Source organism: Polyodon spathula, chromosome 5, assembly GCF_017654505.1.
Source record: "Polyodon spathula isolate WHYD16114869_AA chromosome 5, ASM1765450v1, whole genome shotgun sequence".
In the NCBI taxonomy this organism is placed as follows: Eukaryota; Metazoa; Chordata; class Actinopteri; order Acipenseriformes; family Polyodontidae; genus Polyodon; species Polyodon spathula.
In genome coordinates this window covers 58,779,825-58,802,915 of record NC_054538.1, presented here as the reverse complement: position 1 = coordinate 58,802,915, position 23,091 = coordinate 58,779,825, and the positions used below count along the sequence as shown (strand labels likewise).

The following is a 23,091-nucleotide window of genomic DNA, read 5'->3' as shown; positions in this document are numbered from 1 at the left end:
TCCACGATGGGTAGTTTAGGTTCCGCAAACTTAATCAAGCATTAGATCAGATAAGAAAAGCTGGAAGTTCTTGTAATTACAAATGGATGGTGCTTTCTGCCCAAAACAGGGACAAGGCCAGGTTATGGTCTAAAGAGTATACCAATTGACCTGGTTTCTGGGTTTTTTTGTTTGAATCAAATGTTTCTTTTCTATTTACCCTACAAGATGATTTATTTAAATCATGTCTCAGTGTTCGTAAAAATTCAGTCCATGTAAAAATTCCAATACTATTGATAAGTTGTTTAGTAGCATGACATCCGTTTAAAGAGCAGATGTTTTTGTTTGTTATCAACGTTAAAAAACACATCTGCCACATTTGATTTCACTAGATGATAAGGTAAGCAGTTCAATGGTTGGCACTGATAAAAATTGATAAAATCTAAAATTGTGCAAAGGTTCATAGTTAAGACACAGGGGAAAGAAAATAAGATCCAAGTCAGATTCTCTATACATGAGAACATCCAGTTGGATTTAAGGTTGTGTTTGTTATTTCATTATTGAGAAACTTGGGCTATCATGTTACCAAGGGAATGTGGGAAAACATTCTCACTGGATTTGTAAATAAACCTTGGAGAATTAATCCACCTGATGATGTTGTTGAATACCAGGGGCCTTCTATAAAAGGCATATCCTGAGACCAGATGCTTTTGCTCCAAAAGAAAGGTTAAAAGGAAAGGCAACATGAAGGAGGAAATTACGAAGGCTGTCCCTTCTAACTTTGTCCTATTAATAACCTCCAATGTTGTTTGTGTCGTTTGTTTAACTAAATTCACAAAACTATTCTAAAACAGGTTTTTTGTTTTTTTCTGAAAAACAACTAGCTATTAACTTTCCAGGCCTCTCCACTGTCAAAACATTCTATGAATTTGAAGACATTATTTGTGTTTTCAGGGGAGAACGTAGGTAGCAGTCTGCCTGTTATGCAGTTGTCAGCCTACGGGGTTGTGCATAGATTATCATTCTAAAATGAACTGGGCAAATCAAGTCCTTCAAACGTAGTCATTTTTGGAGAGTGTCAGTGGAAAATGAAATTCATTACATGTTTTAATCACCTATTTAGTACATGATAGTAACACCCAACTTTATTTCCATAATGTGCCAAAACACACACATGCTTGCTGATTGTAAACATGTATGTACAGTATACTGACTTGTTGACAATACATGTTTTATGAAAATAACTGTCATCTAATGAGATTAACAATGCAGTTTTTTGTTTTTACTTATAAAACATGTTCATGCACACACTGTGCATGTATGTTCAGAGTAACATATTGTAAACATACCATACAGAAAGCAGTATAAAGATAGGTATTGACTCACCTCCTCCACCACCCAGGAGACTCGTGTTTGCTGTAGAAAAACGAAAAGAAAAAAGAACACTAACGTAGTTGTTTATTTTAAATGTAGCCCTGCACAAATATGTATGAAGAACACAGCCACAGCAATGAATTCAAGCCTCTTGTGCTCCTGCTTGAATGCCTTGGAAAACTGTGGTAATCCTTTTTGTTCACAGTTCAGTTTTGCAAAATCTAGTCACAGGTGACTCCCGGGGTTTGCTTTGGGCACCTAAGATTCCCTGGGATACCAAATGATAATCAGTTATCACGAACATCAAAATGTATTCCTCAGGAGCATAAACTTCCACTGTAGTGTCTTGCCCTACCGCAGTTTATACTGCAGTGACACATACTGTATCACAACTTAATGAAAAAATCCATTAAGTTACAGTGTACCTCCTTTTTTGTGACTTGGAGAAAAAACATTGAACTCAGAGTTTGCACTGCTTAATTTAGATCATAAGACTGGCTGCTTAAATCATGCTACACACAAGCTACTTTATTTTTACTTTCTTTCTTTATTTATTTACCCATGTAACATGTTATTTTTACAGCTGGCTCTGATCGTTTAACGTTTTAAGCTTGCCTGCAGGGGCTTTCATTTCTTAGCTGAGGTAATTTTCTTCATTGAAAAATGCAGACAATTATATCCGTTTGTTTTATCATTCTTTCAAATGACTAAAATGGCTGTATTGTTTACATGTTTCAGACACAAGGGTATGCCCCAGCCCCTGCTTCCACATCAGTATTTTGTTTAACCCAAGGATGGAGTTTAATTATACGAAGCAAAATGAGTTATAACGTTTTAGCAAAAAAGAAAAAAATCATTACACAAGTGTGCTTTGCAGCCAACCCCTTCACTAACAGCAAAATATATCACTCTGTGGAAGAAGATCAAAAGCAACTTAAATGAGGCAAATAATTTAAATGTAACAGTAAATATGGTTTGTGTCTTTTTAATGCAGTGCCAGGTCAACAAAATTTCTACTCTCAGTCACACTGCAAATTAAACATCACTAACGATTACATTATTTTAGTTCAATACTTTTATTGGTAAGGGTTGGTAAACATTTTCCATTATAATGTGCTATCCAATAGTGGCTGCCAAATGTATTAACTCATGCCTTGGTACTTTCATACATCAGTCATAGACTAAACCCGACATAGAAAGTTCAAAGCACTTGGCATCTAATAAAGGCTCTAGAAATTAGAACACTCTAGAACACGCCCTAGAATTTCAGTTTTTATTTGGCTGCCACGTATGTCAAAACTGATACAGAAGAAAAGCCTGCAGAATTCCAGCCTTTGAATTTCAGCATTTTTTTATTTGGTTGACAAAACAGCCTTGTGTGTGTGTGTGTGTGCGTGGTGTAGGATGACAAACAAGTTTATCAAATTTAGACAGACAAGTTGGTATGTTTACAAAAAAGAGTAATGCTCTGAAAAACCACATTTGATGACCAAAAAGTGTGCAGTTTATACAAAACACACACTAGCCAAATGATGATGTTAAGACAAAAAAAAAACTTTGAGACCTGTAAAGTCTAATGGAATATTATGTTATAAAACATTTTACTGTAATTATCACTATAGAGTAAATGCTCCAGTTTAAAATGAAACAAAGAATACGAATATCTTCAAGTTTGATAGAAATTGCTGCCTACATAATTGATTCAATATAGGGTTTTTTTATTATGTTTTTCCTTTGAGTGAAATCATTAACATCCAAATAATGTGTTAAAGAGAGACAAATATCAAAGGATACATTTTAAAAGATGTGATCCTCATTTTAATTAAGTGTCCTGACCTCATGTGAATGTCATCCTTTTCCTGAAGAAAAAAACTGCAAAGTTTAATTGCTTGACATTACAAAAAATTCTGGAGTCATTTAATGTATTCATTTTTTTTTTAAACTTGCACTAACCTACCTACAATCCCTCTATTACAAACCCAGAGGGACTGAGTAAACTGGTCTTAATAAAGAACTGGCCTTAACACAGGGAAATATCAAAAAATGACTGACAGACTGTGGTCTTTATTGTGTTCTAATCTATATATGTAGATGCTCACTGTGTCTCTGCTGTCTGCATGACCACAGCAGCTAACAATGAAACAGTATGTTTGTGAATCTGCTCTCAGCAGGGATTTAAGAAAACATGTCTGCTGTGAAGCAAATAACATGTAGTTGTTTTTTTTGTCCTTTGTTGTAGGTGTGATTTCTATTTCCTTTTATCTTTTGTTTCTTACAGAGCTGCTTGTTCCTTGTGAAAATCTCTGTTACCTACACAGCAGTAAAGCAAGATGCAGCTCTTTATAAAGACAAGATATCAAAGCGGGCATTAAGGCAAAAACTTTTTTTTTTTTTAAAAAGGGATTGAGTTTCTGTTTCAATCTTCTCAAAAGGAAAAAAACAAATAAAGAAAGTAAAACTTTAGCCACCTATGGGGCACAGTAGAATTTCAGGCAACCCAAGTATTCACTTCCACAACTGTAAATCTTCATGTGAACCAACCTTTCCACTGTGCTTTGAGTAAGCAATAAGGCACGACAGGGTGTGGGATATACTCTAATATCCACACGCCCTGGGTGTGTTATAAGTCACAAGGTGAAGCCGAGTGACTTTAACCACCCGGGGTGTGTGGATATTAGAGTATATCCCACACCCTGAAGTGTCTTATTGCTCTTATTAAATGGGTAAATAAATAAAAAATAAACATAAAAACATGTTTTAATTAATAAAAAGGTAATTATTATTTAATGTCCTTCCACCGCTGACCTAAAAATAGTCCCTTAACACTAGCACTCTTTTTCAACGGCTTTTGCAATTGAAATTTAAATATTTCAGTGTACGCGAATATCTCGTGCATGTCCGTTCTTAAGTGTTACTAGATACTTAAATTAAATACCCATACGGTGTTTCAGCTGCAGAATCATAAGTTATAAGCACTTGCTAAACAGACCCGCAGTTTATGTGGCATATTGAAATCAATACAATATAGCTGACAATTTAGTCTGGGCTTTGTATTAAAATCAAAGTCATTGTAAAATAATGTATTATATACTCTTGTTGAGTGCTGAAACACGAATGAAAGTCATTCTACACATCATATTATTATTATTATTATTATTATTATTATTATTATTACACTGTGTAACAAAAAAAAATAAAAATTTGTTCCTGGGTAGTGAGTGTTATTTCCTAATTGCTTATGCCTCAAAAGTATAGAAAATGGCTATTATTCCCCACAAACTTTGCTTTTGTGACCAGGACAGTGATATTTCAAAATATCACTATTTCCAATGGGAAAATGGGAAAATGTGTGTCTTTTTGTTCACATAAAGTCAGAAAACAACAACATATGAATCCAAATTAACATGTATTTATACTAAAGTAATACAAAGATGACTACAAAAGATTTAGAAGTGAGTAGTTTTTCGAGATTTACAATTATACTGTAAATACTGTTACTGTGCCACCCTCAGTGTGTACAGGTGTAAAAAAATATAAAAATGTGCCTATTCTGAGCTCTTTGCACAAATCAGTGACCATTGGGATTGATGCAAAACGAAAGCTAGAGACTGTTGCATTTTACAACGCGACGAAGTACGGTGTGGATCAATCTGGATCAAAGCTGTAACAGAACTCTGAACGCAGAGATAGAGCCTTTGAACTCTGTTTCACTCAAAGCGCTTTCACGTTGCATAAGTTACGTTATTTTTTATGCTGTTTTTATAACTAGTTATTTATGTTTTATAATTGTATATGTGCATACAGCTTTCTACACAGAAGTTTATTGTGTAGTCTATTTTATTAGTTTTTTATGTTTATGTATATGTGATCTTTTTTAAACAAATAAGAAAAAAGTTTAATTTTCAATGTAAATACAGAGTTTCTGCTCTGAAAATGTTATGTATGATGTTCATAAATAAAATTAAGTTATATCTGATTGTTTGTTTTTCATTTTCATATCGAAGTCGTTTTAAAATGGAGCCACACATTTTGCGGTTATGACGGTTGTATGTCATCTTTATTACAAATTTAAAATGGTTACTGTTTTTTTTTTTTTTTTTTTTTTAAGTTATATTTAAATATTAAATATTTAGTCATGTTTATTAATATGAATTTAAATATGGCTACTGTTTTGTTTTTGTTGGATTCTAGTGGCGTATGGATTATTTGACTTTTTGAAAAAAAAGTTTCAAACCATGGAAATATGCTATACTATTCACACCCCCATGTGACCTGTTTTGACCAATCAGGATATAGTATTTAAAAGACCCATTTTACAAGACTTACCAGTAACAATCAAAGCAACCAGACATGCACAGTGACCACTTACAGTACACTTTGTATTCCAAGTAACTGTGTGCTCAGACCAAAATGGTTTACTTTTGCGTTGTTTATTAACAAGCTTCTCTTTGTATTGGACACTTTTTTTTAGATTGTACTAAATTTAATACAAATAATACCCTGCGCATCTGGTAGAGGGCTAGTCTCAAGATATGAGATGAAAGTGATACTCCTTTACGTTCAGCCAACTCCTTTTCTGCAGGGATTCGAGGGATTAACATTTTCTCAAAACGAAAGTAGGAATAGGTAGCTCAGCATGTTAAATAAGGGTTTTAAATCCATTTTAAATAGCATTTGAAGCATTATCACTGGCCTTTTCTTCTGTTGGATATCTTTTGGTTCTTTGCCAATGTCTTTCAGTAATACTTGGGCTTAGGGATCTGTTATAAGAGATTATATACAATCTATACACATACCCGACTTATTTACCTCAAAAACTATGGAAAGCATCTGCAGAATGGACAAACTCATACAGCTCTTAAAACAAAGGAGGTATGAATCAGAGAATTTTACTAAACACATCAAAAATAAAATAAATAACTCCATTATTTTTGGTTAAGTGTTGTGAAATTGGAAATAATCAAGAAATGGGAATGGCTTTTAAGGATTACATTTCTTCTGCAGTAGTGGACATACTTTACTTACAAACCATGTTGCCAGCATAGATAGGATAGAATAGTGACGTTGAAGCATTAAAATACCCAGTAGGAAGGTTTTTTGGTTTTTCTAAAACAAATTATTATTCGCTTTGTCAGGCAAGGAGAGGTTGTTGCTGACAAAACCATGGGGGGGGGGGGGGGGGGGGGGGGGAGAGGAGCTACGGTGCATCAGAGGCAGCTCTGGACACTGAGGCCAAGTGACCGGTCCTGATTTTATGTCCACACGATTAAGCATTAGATGTGGCCAGTAGGGCATAAAGGCTAATTATCCAAAGCCTTAAGTTTTTACCTGGACACATTTCATTTAGGAATCTGATCAAACAATTCTGCTTTAAAAATAATGGGGTAATGTTATCTGTTGTGATAATCCAAGCTCACAATTTCTGTATACAGAATGTAACTAAAAGGAGCTAAGGGACTAATTAAAAGTGTAGTTTATGCAAAGGCTACTGCTACTGTATGACTGAAATTTAATTAAAAGAAATTGTAACTAATTTATATAACAGCTAGTGTTAGTACTTGAAGAGAAATAGCAGAGTTTGCATTCGATCATTAGAGAGCTGCATCACTTCTCTTTACAATTAAAACACATTCAACCAACAGGGATTCCTTTATGTCTTCAGTACGACCCTATGCTGTCTGAAAAGTCCAATCTGTTGCCCCCATCACAGGCTTCCGAAGCTGCAAATAAACAGCCATCAACGGAGTGCAGTATTTTTAATTTGTACCACATTAAAAATAAATAGCAGTCAGCCATGTCCAATAAGTCCCACACACTTTTTATTTATTTGTATTTTTATTGAATTAGAGCCCACTGAGAACTATTTGCATGGACTGCAAAGCAGCAGCAGTTACACTGTCAGATCTCATAGATTGTTACTTTAAAAAAAAAAAAAAAAAAAAAAAACACATGCATCTGACACTAACACATCATCTGCTGTAGCTAGAGCACACAATCCCAATTCCTGTACCATACTCAATTGTAAGGACAAGGGACCAAAACCAGGTCCCATTGCAAAGTAGACTATTTAGCTAGTGATCTCTATAGGTTAATATAGAAGAAATTACACAGTGTCTTTTTTGTTGGCATCCTGGCCTATGGCTTCTATTTATTAACACATTTTTTTGTTTGTTTGCTTAGAAATTGTAAGTTTTTTTAAAAACATATCTAGACTTCTTAGATCATCCGAAAAGTAAATGGTCATATTCGTTCTACAATTGTCCAAAAATACTATTATGAAGTTTTGATGTGTTGAGGCATGCTCTAAATTGTCAAAATCAAATTACACCACAGATGGGAATCACAGAATGTGATAAATAAGGGACCACAAAATACAGAAGCATTAGTGTTGTGTTCTTTTTGCCTTCATGGTGCTGGGAGCATTAAAACCTAAAAATCCAGAAACCGAATAAAAGAAACCCAATAAGTCAAACATTAAAACTGAATTAAATTGCATCTGACCTACACAAAATTATGACCTCTGTAAAGTTGCTACAGTTGCAGCATCTTACAGTACACCATCCATCCAGTGTGTTGCATCTTCCAATAAAACCCTACCCTTCTGAAATTCTGATGCAAACTTAACATCCTGCAAATTATCTAGAACAGTACACTACAAAAAGACCATTGGAACTACTCTTAGCTCCATTGCATATCCTAATACTCTCAAATGAAGACATTTCTATTATGAATGCTACTGGGTGACCGTTTGAAGAACGACATCACAGATCAAGAGACAGATTGGCCCTATGCACATAGGTTATAAAGTTTACAAGTAAATTTGCTGGTCTTGGTCTGGGGGCTGCAACATACTGAACTGTATCTGTATACTGATTATCTGAAGAGATGTGGTAGAATATCATGCCAAATGGTGTAATAACGCGTTTCAAAATGGAAGCTTTTATGAAAAACAAAACCTTTGTTATTCCCATAAGCATTTCTGAGGGCTTCTATTTCTGCAGTTCAAATTATTTAAATAGACAAGTGCATTTTTATGTACAGTAACTAGATATTGCAAACAGTACACCACATTTTTTTTAAATTTAATTTTATTATCTGAAACAAATGCCAAGTTAAACATGCCCAGCTATTTAAAGTGGAGATATCAAAAACACAAGCTAAGTTAGAAGAAACAAGTAGGGCAACCGTGGCCAGCACCAAGTAAATAGGAACAGCTGTAAAAGAATGCAATTCATGCCCACTAAATCAAGGAGCATCTCTAATTAAAGTAGTAGATAAAAGGTTCTACATTAATGGTGAGGCAATACAAACAGCATCCAAGAAGCCAGTGAAAAGTTTAGGGAGATGGTACGACGGGGATCACAGTTCATGTGGGAGAAGTTAAACAACAAGCAGTGGAAGGGTTAAAGAGCATAGACAGCAGCCCTGTACCAGGTAAACAAACACCGGTGCTTTCAGTTTGGTCTGCTGCCAAGACTGCTGTGGCCACTGACTGTGTATAAGGTTTCCTTGACAACAGTTAGCTGGAAGCTTTAATCAGTTCATACATCAGGAAATGGTTGGGAGTTCCACGCAACTCTGATTGGTGGAATTATCATTGGCGATCCAATCAAAATAGCCAGTAAAGTATCCACCTTTTATACGGTATAGCTAGATTAAGATGTACACTAATTAATAAATAAATAAAACAAAAAACCCTGAACCTTATAACGCCCCCCCCCCCCCCCCCCCCCCCCCCCCCCCCCCCATTTTGAGAACCACTGCTTTAAAGAGAAGGGGAGTTTGGGACAGATCGTTCATTAACAAATTCACACTTTATGCTATGAATCCACAGAAAACTGGATTAGTCAGCTACACCACAGTTGAACAATTCAGACAGAAAACAGAAGTATACCATTTTATTACACAACAATCATTTCAACAGTTCCTTAACTATAGCTTTGCACATTTTAAATGCAACACTTAAGGGCTTGCAATTTCAGTTTAGCATTTCATATTGTTTGCTAGAAGTTTAAAAAAAACTACAAATTGTGACAAAGCTTCTTTGTTTATAGTATAATTGTTCCTGGTGGATAAAGAACTCTCAACAAAGGATGCGTTTGAATAGGGCAGTACCTGAATGCTTATTTTTTCTACTGTGACCCTTTTCTAGTGGAAACACAGCTTCTTTGAACAAAAGAAACAAATCAAATCCAAGCTCCCGTTTTGAAGTGCTAGCTAAACTTAAGATCCCCAACTTTGAGGCAGAATGCTAATCCGGTTTACTGACTTTGAATATATTACAGATGCACTCCACGGGACAATGGCAAGGGCCGCTATGATTGTCATTTACTGTCCCGGGTGTATCTTATTTGTGCAAAATATACCTGTAGAACAGAAACTGTACATATTAACGTTACTGTATGTATTAACACTAGAACCATCACGGTTATACACATACCTAGAACCACGTCGGGAGTCGTAATGGTTACATTTTAAATATCTGTATTAAAATGAAAGAAACTATCAGATACAACTCAAGTTTTATTCAAGCACATCAAACATTTTCAAAGCCAAAACACTGGATGTAAGATGAACAATTAAACATAAAAGGTTCTCTTTTTACCACATATAAAAAATTAGAAAAAGCTATAATAAAATAAACATTTCAAAATGAGGGTAAAGAAGCTATATGTATATACAAAACTGTAAAAACATTTCTCTTTAAAGTAACAAAAAAAAAAAGAATACAACTCAGTTCACATTATGTAACGTGAATGCACTTTCAGGGAAACGAGCTTCAAAATAGCAACCCAACTAGCACAATCCATACACATGTAACACTTCAACTTTTCTTGAGTATTTACCACATGCTGATCTTTCACATTGGGCACTATGACAGGCTGGAGAGCGGATTGAGGCTCAGAGACAGAATAAAGGCAAAATAAAGTTCTTTATTAAACAAAAATAGCCAAACGGGCAAGCACAAGGGCCAACAAATAGGTTAAAAAAAAAAATAATCAAAATGAACTTACAAAATAAACAGTCAGTTCCAGGTCTTCCTTTAATTCTAAACCAAAAACTCTCCAACATAAAAGCAAACTCCCAAACAAACGAACGACCGAACACACCCTTCCAAACTGAAAATACACACACCCAACAAGGCCCTCTCCCCTGGCTTTTATCCCCCGTGGCTGGAGCCCAGTTAATCAATAATTATTCAATTACAGCTCCAGCCACATTCTCACATGTTTTTCTGGCAGGGAGAAATTTAACCCCCTCCCTGCCAGTTCCAAACATGTTCATATAGACGGGGAGTTCCCCGTCACAGGCACAGATATCAAAAGTTTTATTTTTATTGCATTTAGCTACCTGGCATTGTTTTCTCCTGCGTGTGTCACTAGGTCTTCATTTGTTTTAGGTTCGGCAAAACAATCAATAACTTTATTCTCAGTTCCCGGTTCACATACCTTTGTTTTTTGTATTTTTATTTTTCTAATGGCACTTTCATGTTCCACATCTGAAACATAGTTCCTGCTACTGGCTTCACTTACTACAGACACTTGAAACAGTGAATTATTTTTACTGATTTAACACTTATCATTGTTTAACCTGTACTCAAGTGATATTATCAGCCCCTGGGCTTCCTCTTGTGCCAGTGTTCAAAATGCTAAGTGCATTATTGCAAATACCAGGCCTTTATATTAGGAAGACCAGACCTACCCAAAACAGTGGCAGTGTTTCTGAAAATACCCACGGGGTATGCGGACTGCAACTATTACTAACATGAATCAGTCTACAACATGACAAAAAAAAGGAACAAATCTCAGACAGATATTTTAACAAGAAAAGAAAGTCTTCCTTAATGCCCTCATGTATGTTTTTATCTTAAAACAAAGTTAAATAAAACTTTGTTGATGTATTATACAAACAGTTGTGAATATAGTATGCATAATCTTTACACAATTTAATAAAAGTTCTTGATTTATAGTTTACAGGCCACAATAATATAGAACCATAGTCTTTTTATTTTTACAAAGACTTACAAGGCATTCTTATCAATGCTAGTTTTAGTAATATGTTTCACATCACTTATTTTATTATTACTGTATTCTTGCAATAACGTTCCCATTATTAACAATGCTATATCATCAAGCAGTTGGGGGGTTTAGTGCAATGTAATTCATAGCCCATATAACCCAAGGCTGTGCATCAAAAAGGCAGCTTATAGGAGTTATATTAACAAACATGTGGTTTCTAATTGGTAAGTTACGTTTTAAACCAGTTCCATGACAAGCTGCATTGGTATGTATATAATGGCATGAGCTCTTAAATAGTGAACTCATTTTATGTTTTGTAATGTAACACATTTGTGCTATTCTTTACAATGCATATGAATGGATGCAATAATTCAATATATTAACATTGCTCTTGAAAGCAGTCTTGCTTTGTATATAGGTTTTTTACAGACACTTCTGGATCTATGGGACTGTACTGTGTACAGTATGTAATACATTCTACTTCTTTTGACAAGCTAAAGGGAATATTGTATATGCATCTTAAGAGCTGTATACTTGGATGGACTAGTCTAGCTTTCATGATTTCATTAAATGCGTTTGTTAATATGGAATGATTATGATCAAAGACACAGTAGCCACTGTAATAGGACACATTTAGACTTGTTATATTTGTTCACTCATTAATCAGATAAAATAGTATGGTATATTAAAGCACATTTTTTATTAAAGACAGAATGCTTTGCTTTCAAATTCTGCCAACTTGAAAAATGAACCCTCTTGCTCCCCCAGCCACAAATAACTATTACTTTTTGCCTCATTTTTTATTTTTTATTTCACATTGCTAAAATGTTTATCTTATTTACACCAACAAGATAACAGTGGTTTTGGAGCCCGTAAGTTGAAGCCTTAGGCTAATGACAGAGCAAAATGCCGGGTTGGGTAATAACAGCTGAAGCAAGTGGTGGATAACACTAACCATTTCTGTACAAATGAATGCTTGTTTCACCTTGAAGCATTAGTTGAGTTACACAACTATAGCAATATCTTTACAATGCATTGTTTTGCAAGGGGGATAGGGAGGAGATTGAATGATCATTCTCAGTCGGTTATGTAAGAACTATTACTTAAAAACGTTGAAAATCAGTTCATAAACCTGGGTGGCTTGGCTATGGGGCCACGTTGTGGGTGCAACGACAGGCACCCGCCACCCTGGATCGGGAGATCCAACTGGCAGAGCAGTGCCAGGCAGCAGAACCAACGCCTACTAAGCTGCCGGGAAACAGCGCTACTCCAGCATCACCCCCTCTACTGGCCCTAGGGAGGGCGAAGAGACTAGGGGGAGGGGTAGCCAGGTCTTTGGATGGAGTGTGGCGGCGGGAGCTCCCAGCCCAAGAATCGGGGCAGGGTGGGGTCACCCACGGACTGCTGCGGTGTTGGACCGGGCCACCCTATCGTCGAGCCCCTTTTATGGTTCCTGCGTTTCAACCTCTTGCTGAAGCTTCATGGCAAGAAAGCAGTTCACTGATGTGTGGAACAAACTGGGAGGTGAGCCGGGATTGCCCCGCTATAGGATGTGACTTCATCCGACCAGGTAAGACTGTTTCATTCCATCAATCACTCCAGCAGATGAGTTTTGTGATTCCTGGGGATGATAATAAAACCCAGGCTCTCTTAGATTCAGGGTGTAGTCAGTCCCTAATACAAGAGAGCTTAATCTCACCAGGGCATAAGCAAATACGGGACAGGTGCATATTAAATGTATTCATGGGGATGTGAGCACTTATCTCAAGATGTATGTGAATTAAAAAATTGGCCAGCAGGTGACACGAGTGCAATTGGGTTTGTGTCCTCAGTTGCCAGTGCCTGTAGTTCTTGGGCGGGACTGTGAGCAGTTCAAAGATTGGTTGGCTGCTATGACGGCCCCATCCTTCCTTTTTGGCTAAGAAAGAGGAATTGGATAGATCTTCCCCTTTCACGACCCGGCATGATATTGCCATAGATTTAAACCACGAAAAACTAAACAGGAACGCCAGGCCACTAAGAATGAGGGCCGGTAATGCTGGGAACCTGACAAGTTTCAGGTGGTGGAAATTGGTCAGCAGCCTGGGGGGAAGGCCACGGAGCCAGAGCATATGTCCGTCTCGGATGCCTCTGCTCAGGACTGACCCGATCCCGAGATAGAAGCCATGGAAGCTGATTTTTTAGCTCACTGTCGTGACTTCCAACTCGAGCAAGGGCATGACAACGTCCAAGCAGCTGTGGTTAATGGTCATGTGGTCAAGCCCTCACTTTAAAATTAATCGAGATCTGTTGCACCATGTTGAAAAATTACCTCAGACGGGGGAAGTGCGTCACCAGTTCCCATCCCGCGGGCCCCACTGGTACCGTTGCCACTAGTGGAAGCTTCATTTGAGCGTATTGGAGTAGATATAGTTGGACCGCTAGAGGGGTGCAGCGGGATACATGCACCTATTGGTCATTTTGAATTACGCTACACCTTATCTATAGGCCATTGCCCTTCAATCTGCGCTGGTAAATCTGTTGCCAATGAGCTTTCTCCCAGGTTGGGATTTCCAAGGAAATACTGACTGACCAAGGCACCAACTTTATGTCCCGGCTAGTCCATGGAACATGTAAACTTTTGGAGTTAAAGACATTAGGACCTCGGTTTTTCACACTCATACCAATGTTCTTGTGGAGCACTTTAATAAGACCCTCAAAAACATGTTGCGTAGATTTACTGACAGTGACTTGCGCTACTGGGACCAGCTGATCCCTCCCCTCCCCGGGATTCTCACCATTCGAGTTGTTGTATAGGCAAAGACCCTGGGCCGTACTTGATCTGGTCAGAGAGGTGTGGGAGGAAAGGCAGGATAATTCGACCTGCACAAAAGTCTTGAGTCTGTGGGAAAGTGGGTGCATGACAATTTGCAGCAGGCTCAATGCAGACAGGAGACTCAATAGAACAGGGGGGCCCGGTTATGCACGTTTCAGCTGTGGGATAAAGTGCTTCTATTGTTGCCAAGCTCTGAGTCTAAATTTCTGGCGAAGTCGCAAGGAATTTATGAGGTTACGTGCCGGATTGGGACGGTGGACTATGAGATCTGCCAGCTGGAGTGACGGAGAGAAAAGCACATTTATCATACAAACCTCTTGAAACCCTGGTTGCAACAGGAGGCTTTGTTAGTGTCACAGACCTGGGACCTGATCTTTCTGTATTGGCGATGAAAAAGTCGGTATAGATTGATGATAATCTGACACCAACACAGAAATGTCAGTCTCGGGTGCTGGTGGCGGAGTTTCCTAATGTGTTTTCTCCCATCCCGGGGCAGCCTCGAGTACCCCACCATCACACTGAAATTGGGGCTATACCGCATACCTGAATGCAAATGGCTGGTAATAAAAGCTCAGACTGGGTTAATAAAGGAGTCCCAAGGTAGATGAGTTGCTGGAGCATCTAGACACGGCTCATTTTTTGACGACACTGGATTTAATGAAGGGGTACTGGCAGATACCCCTAACCCCCGAATCCAGAGAGGACGACGTTTTCGACTCATTTTGGGTTATACCAATTTGGGACCACGCCCTTTGGGTTGCACGGAGCGCCAGCAACTTTCCAGCGGATGATGGATGGCATTTTGCGGCCCCATCAGTAGTACGCCTCTGCTTACATAGATGACGTGGTTATCCACTGAAGGTTGGCTGAGTCATCTGTGTAAGGTAGAGGCAGTACTGCAATCCTAAATCTATAGCATGAATTAATGTTGACTAAAGAATTGTGTTGACCCCTAATTGGGACGAGGGACTGGCCAGTGTGTGAAGGTAGTATACACCCAATGCTATCTTTGGATATTTTTCAGCTCACCAAAGGACAAAATCTCAAGTTTGTTTATGTAGTTCCTCATAAATTTATAATTTTTGCATTACCCACTCAAACCATTAAATCGGTATGTTTTCCGGTTATCCTACTTGACAACTAATACACATTTGCATTTATTTATTTAAACTGGAAAAAAATATTGTATTTGGAACACCCACACACATTTTTTTTTTGATAGATTTTTAGCTTGGAAACAATTTTGTATTTTTAACATTTGCCCTCACAAGCACAGTCGATACTGTGTTGAAAATGCTGTCAAATTGTATTACAATGTTTATTTTGTAGTACTACGATAATGTAGTAATTAGCTGCACATTTCTGTTGTTTAAATCTCTATCACGAAACAGTTGGTTATTTAATATGTTGAAATAAATAATGATGATTGCTCAAAACCACTGACATCAGAGTGTCACTGAATCATTTTCAGTGACACTCTGCCCCCTTAAAAATGTATACACTAAATAATACCAGTATAAAACACAGTTATAATTCAAGGTTTTTAATGTCGATCAGTTTCCAGCATTTAAAATATTAACAAAGAAAATACTCTCCGACCTGCATCTACAGGAATCTGGATGTCTGACACATTTTTTGTGTAATTCTTGTTAATCAATAAGCATGTTAGTATGGACTTAATAGCTGTGGTAAACCCCTAGATTTGCATATTACATTTGTAATTAAATATTGTCACACTCATAAATCAGACAGTCTCTTAAAAAGCAAGAGCAAGGTGGATTTCTGTAATGAGGCCAGCACAAAAATGATCCCTGGTCAAAACTGAAATTGTTTTTAAACATTTGCAATGGAAAACATCTAAAAAAAAAAAAAAAAAAAACACTTGCTGGGTCAAGTGGGAGAAATTATCAGTATGCATCCCTAGTTTTCATTTAACAGGCCTCATTACAGAAATCCACTATGAGACTGTCCTAAATATCAAATATGCCATTGACTTTATTAAACATGCCAAATATTAATATGTGCAAAAACAGTAATAAACGAGGAATAACACCCTTTTACACTCAAATTCCATCTATGATCTATGGCTGAAACTATGATCAAAGACAATTTTACCAAGACCATTTGTAAATTCCAAGGACAAATTACTTGCAATTCATTGGCTGTCACATTGTCCTGATTTATGCTTTTTTTCCTGCTAACCTCTGAAGGCTTTCTGCCACTGGCCCATCACTGTATATAGAACCAGACAAGTCACTCAGTGCTTTATGTAATTTTAAACATGGATTTTTTTTGTATACTGTTGCTTTGTGACTGCAAGTATATGAACCTTGAAATTGTAATTGACTTACTATGGCAGGAAACCTGGGGCAACACAATCTAAATTTAGGGAAGGATTAACTGCAGCAATTTTATGAGAAGAATCAATAACTGCAATTGTGTGTTGGGGAGGGATGATGCATATACAAACTTAAATTGGCCGCATCACTACATCAGTTGAAAGGGTAATTAAAGATTCCTTCATGCTCTTTAATGAACTTCAAGTAGTTTGTAAAATCCCAAGGAGATTGTCATTGTTCTTATTTTTGTTGTTAATTGGGCCCTGCAATGCCACATCTAAGTTCAAATCTGCCCTCCTTGGCACTTCAATTAAATGCTTATCTCTTTATTTCTGTAAAATTTAGAACATTTGAGACAGCCGTTTTCTCTATGCAAAATTAACAACATTTTCTTTTGCTCATGTTATTTTATTTTTTTTTATTGTTTTTAAATCGCACTTAAGAATATTTAGAAAAAAAGCTTTTGGCCTTTGAAATCAGGGATAAGTGGTGTAATTTTTAACAAAAGTTTCCTTTTACAAATATATTGAACTTGGACAAATATCTGGATATTCGAACATGTATTTTTTGACATGTATTCGGATACAAAAATCATATGTTCATATATCATATCATATTCATATATCATATCATATGCTAGAAATGACAAAAATACCTTGCATCAGTTTAAAAAATGAGCCTCTATTTAAAAGGGTTAGACAGAAAAAAGCAAACAAACCAGATTATGTGCACACATAGTGATCTCTATGGAAAGCCATCTCGGTCAAAAAATAAATGAGATCCAAAACGATGATTTTTTTACCTTCATTTTACAACACAATTTCCACGTTTGTTTTATTTGAAGTGCTTAAAGTTACATTTCAGGTTTCATTTACTTGTTCACTTTTAAAAAAAACAAAAAAAACTCATGTTATTACATTATGAACAATCTATAACCAGTGTTTACTTTGAAGAAACAGCAATGGCAAGGAATGAAAATAAATAAAATGCGGTGCCAGCTTTATGCACTTTTTATTTCAGGAATAAACAAAACAACGTTTGACATGAACTGCTATTTAGCATCCTTTGTTTTGTAGTTAATTAACTGGGGTAAAGTAAGGGCTATACAACATGTTCTTTATTCCTGGGATATTTTTCTACTTTAACATGTTACACATTGTAACGTTTTGCTGTGAAATAATGGCACACACACAGGGGCCACACACCCCTGCCCCTGCTGCTTTGAATTTGCAAATTTTTCTCACTACCTAGGCTTCCACCACAGGAAAATAACCCCACACTGGCCTCAAGCCAATACAGAAGTAGAACGCTTCATGAAGACCCTAAATAAAGCCATCACTACTGCCACAGTCAAAGGCAAGCCCTGGAAGCAACAATTACAGAAACTATAAGGCGACTCCACATCAAAACACAGTCTCCAACACAACTTCTCTTTGGACGTCCTCTAAACATCAAATTGCCCACATTTTCTTCCCCCGCAGATGACATGGCTGACCAGTCCCAGAAATTGAAGATGAAGACGTACGCTGATTCCAAACGCAAAGCTCTACTTGGTAGGATTACTATTGGAGACACAGTTCTTGTTCGTCAAAAGAAGGAAGGGAAACTAATGACCCCATTCAACCCTCAACCATACACTGTCACACAAATGAAAGGCACCGTGATTACCGCTCAGGAAAACAGGCACACCATCTCTCAGAAATCTTCTCATTTCAAAACCATGAGACATCAGCTTGATCAAACTTATATACCCCAAGAAGATGATGGTGAGGACGATGATCACCCAACGCACCAAATACCTCCACCAAACAATGATGCTCAGCTACCTCAACCCAGAAGGTGCCCTCCCTCCTCAACCCCACAAAGACTGATTGCTGAACGGTAGCTAAGTGAACACTCCAGAGTGCAACAAGACATTTTAAATATAAATAGTTCAGTTGCTGGTTGCAACAAAAGTAAAACAAAAAGTTGAGACAAAAGTAAAACAAAAAGTTTTTGAAAGTTGTTTGCACAAGAATTTAACCCTTCCGGTTAGAAAAAAAAAGTAATCTTGTTCTCTATCTTAGAAAAAGGAAGGGATGTAGTATAGTGCAGTCCCGCACCTGAGAGTCTATTTCATCTGTTGAATTAGACTGCATGGCTTCTATAGCTGTGATGTAGAATAATAAGGACAGTTCTATAGACTCAGGGTTAAAAGCCACAGGTACAGGAGACTGTTCAAATAAATATGCATTTGTTTTGCACTGCATTCAATCTCCGTTTTGAATTTTTACACCATGAAACCTAGGTATCAAAGAGCCATATTTTATTATCAGAACAGTGTTTATATCAATTGGGTTGACACCATTTACCAGCTATTCTGGTGTAAAAATGATTATTTACAAGCAAGAAATCATCTGCACTATCAATTATGCAGGTCTAAACCATTAGTCACCCAAGCATAAAAGAAACTTACAGAAAAGCGTGGCAAACGTTTTCTGAAGCTCTATCAATAATATTTAAATGAATAACACAGATAAATAATTCACCATTGAGTATGAAAGCACAAACAGACTGATAATGCTGCTGTATGGATACATTACAGTAAAAAAAAAAAAAAAAAAGTATTTTATATAAAACACTGGAAGTATTTGTCTAACCCTGATAATGGCCAATGCCCAGAAAAGCCAGATGCACAATGTAGCCAACATATCAGTTAGTGAAATCTGATTAATCTACTAGATATAGTGAATATACTTGGAACTGTGGTTTGAAATAGGCTTGATTCAGCACATATTTCAAAACAAATGTGATACTTTAAGCCCTTTTTTGACACCACTCTATTCCTGCCTACATTATAGCTTCCAAATCTACATTCCAGCTTTGTGATGTACAGTAATGTAATCTACTGACTACATATATTAAATTAGAGCTTGAGTTTTCTCATGCATAAAGCAGAACACTGGAAACGATGCTTCCCGCTGCTTTGCAGTTCACAATAACTTTGAGAAAGCCCACAAGAAAAAAATAGTTTTTTAAAAAAGGAGTAAAAAGGGAAGAATTATTGTACTAGCATTATTTTATTTATATCTATTGCACATAGGTTACAATTGTATGCTGCTGAGTTTAATTCAATGAGTAGGTGATTTATTATGATTTATCCATTACATGTATTAAATATTGTAAGTACAGTGCAATTACAGTGTAACCACAGTGTACCTGTATTTTGAAGTGTATCCATTATTTCTCGTGGTGGTAAAATCACTTTGAAACAGTTTGATAATGCCGCACATTATAGCAAATCTGTACCGTATTTAATTCCATTTTAAGCAATGTTGCTTATTACAATTTCGATAAATGTTTTCATATTTGAGTGTTCTGGACACATTTTCACTGAGCTTACAGTATATACAGTATACAAGCAATTAATTTTGCAGCAAACTGCCCTTTTCCCTGCAGTAATTCATTGCTAAAAGGACACTCATTTATTCCTCAGTTTTGACAGAATCATATATTTGTATTTAAGTTGCAGATGCCTAATCACAAATTAAATATCACAAACACACACACACACACACACACATATATATATATATATATATATATATATATATATATATATATATATATATATACACACACACACACACACATATATATATACATATATATATATATAACACAATACACTATCTCAGTGGTATCCAGACAATACAGATATGTTTCCACAGCCTAGACTGTGAATATTGAGTCTCACAGTCATTAAAATGGTATTTCTGCAAGATTTGTATTTGTATTACATGCAAAATCTGAAGCCTAGAAATCACAAACTGAACAGTGCTGCATTCCTTCCACTCCAATGCATTAAACAAGATAATCACCAAAGTCAGAAAAACTGTCATCCTCTTTCAAAGTCTAACGATACCAGAATATAGTACATGAAATTTTAGGAAAATAAATATTTCTGAGGAAAGCCAGGAGGTCCAGTTTGATAGATGGTTCCCTTTGCTGAAATTTTAACTTTTTAGAACCCTACAGCAACAAAAGAGAATACATGAGAAGCATTTCACCTGGGATGTCTGGTGCTTTACTAATTTAATCTGTGATCTTTTGGATGGCAGCTATCACGAGAAAATGCCCCAACAGCTGTAAAAAAAATAAGCTCCTAGGAAAAATATTAACCGTTTTTAATGTCAGAAGTCTAATTTAACTACAACATCTGCTGAAATCACAGTTTAAGAGATCTGCTCAGATTAAGCACACAGTCCTTGCCATCTGGATGTTGGAGCTGATATCTCTATGTGAAGGAGTTATTTACGGGCTGTTATGATACATTTAAATACTGCAAATGTAATCTGGTACAGAAGAAATATATATCCAAAAACACCCTTTTACAACTTTGTATGGTAATTAAAATCTCTAACTCATGTAGATATTGTTACACTATTAATCTGCCATTTATCTTTATAGACCTCCCTAAAAAAGTCCTGTACGTATCCTTTTTTTTTTAAATGCCTTTGATTATAACCTGCCAAGAAGTAGGCCTATTTCATAACATGCAGGTTACTCATTCCACACATTTTTTTTACATGCTGCCATAACTGTTCATCATTCGTTACTGTGGCGGTTTCATTTTTCTGCATCACTTCCACATCTTGAAATCTATCTGTAGACAAGATCATATTCGTCCTTACATGTTTTTCAATTGCAGCCTCTCTCTGTTTTTCCAGTTTATAACAAAGCAAAAAGAGAGTGGTAGAAGTACTTGTGAATGGACATGAATGGTTTTATTTAAATAAAATGTGATATTCATAAGACTGTTCTACAGTAGCTTGTTGATTCCTAGAAAACAGCAGTCTAAGAAAGTTGAATGGATTTCAGACTTTATTACAGTATTGTACTGTTTAGAAATATTATTAATAATACAATTTATTTAAAACTGTAAACAGTGTATAACATGTCAAACATCGTTTGTTATTGTTTTGCTATTTTATACTTTTTGAAAGAAGCAAAGGATAGCACTGCCATAATAAAATTGTAGAACTGGGTGTTGGTTTAATACTGTAGACAGAGTCAGTTAATGTCTAGTACATATTTAAAATTAGAATGTACATTTTTTTCAATATTCAAAGATATTTAACATATTTGCATAATATTGATCAATATAAAAAATATTCAAAGCATTCGACAAAAACGTTTTTTTGGTTTGTTTGTTTATTGAAAACCTAAACCCTTCTCACTACAACAGTCCTTACTGGTGTCAAAAAGACTTTAATTTTAACTGGTGGTTCCTTGAATAAGGAGAGAAAAAGCAATTACATTTGCTTTGGCTATACAAGAGCTTTGTTAAAGCCTAAGCTGGAGCAGCAGATGTGAACCAATATGATTAATCAGTGTGTCTTCAAAACAAGGAGTGAAATACAAACTAGCTAAAAAAAAAAATTAAAAAAAAAACACATCAAACTATATGTGGAGAAGTTCAGTACAAACTACAAAGAAATCTGTTTAGAAAGAGAATGTATTTATTTACTTGCCACTACTTATTTTATACAGGTGGACATCAATTTTTAAATTCTTTAAAAACAGACACATTGCACAATTACATATGAAATCATAACTCAAAAACTGATGATATAGTTCTCTTTTCCTTTTACTCTTCATTTATATTACATGTTCTAAAATTATACAGATTTTTTTTTTTTTTAATCAATTTCAACAAAACTTAATAAAAGGAAAAAAAAATCACATTAATTTAATTTGGACACATGATTCTCTCCAATACATTACTGAGAACAGATTTTACCTTTGCAGGGGTAATAAACTGCTTACATTTACTTGCAGCATGCATGCAAATTCCTGTTTCCAGCTTACTTACAGCTGTTTCTAACATTTCCTTCTCGGTTACTGTACTTATCATGACAAGAACATTTCATGAGAATTCACAATCTTTAACGTCTTGCATTTAATACTAGATCAATTTTACAAATGGTCTGTAGTTTTTATCACACTATGTAAAGACATACAGAATATGTGTCATATAAACATGTACGGTAATATGTAAATATGCAGTATGGACAGTTGCACATAAAGTTATATACTCTATATGTCAGGTTTATTTGAGCAAGTGTATTTTCATTTTCTTGCTCTAAAAAATTAAAAGTTTATCTGAATTCTGTTATTGAGCTGTGTTGTTTCATTCTATGGTTGAATTTCCAAATCTTTATTTCAATTGTGTTTTTCTATAGCACTTTCCTTGCTGCAACTGCAAAAAAAAACACGGCAGCAGTTTGGTTACAAAAGAGACAAATACAATAATTTTGTTTTGTTGCAATAAACGGATCTGTTACCATGGTAACACAGAATATAAAACAATACTGAGTCTCTGGACAAGCCAAGTCATAACAGCCTTGTACATTTTCTTGTATTTGCCTTGAAAAAAAAAACTTTGGTTTATTGGTTTTCAATGCAATGTACATGATGGTTAAACTTTGGAAGGAAAGAAAGAGAAAATAATTGAAGATAAACAGACAGGGCAAAGAGAGAGAGAGTGAAGAGAGCTGAAATGTGACTCATGTCAAGTTGGTTG

General features: G+C 36.0%; 1 long non-coding RNA gene across 1 annotated transcript in view; it reads right to left on the bottom strand.

The window, feature by feature from the left end:
• The window catches only part of LOC121316105, a 149,857-nt gene that overhangs the window by 15,599 nt on the left and 111,167 nt on the right, over positions 1-23,091 (bottom strand). Inside the window, exon 2 of the long non-coding RNA XR_005950360.1 lies at positions 1,366-1,395. This is a non-coding gene — a long non-coding RNA (uncharacterized LOC121316105). The remainder of the gene's footprint in view (positions 1-1,365; positions 1,396-23,091) is intronic.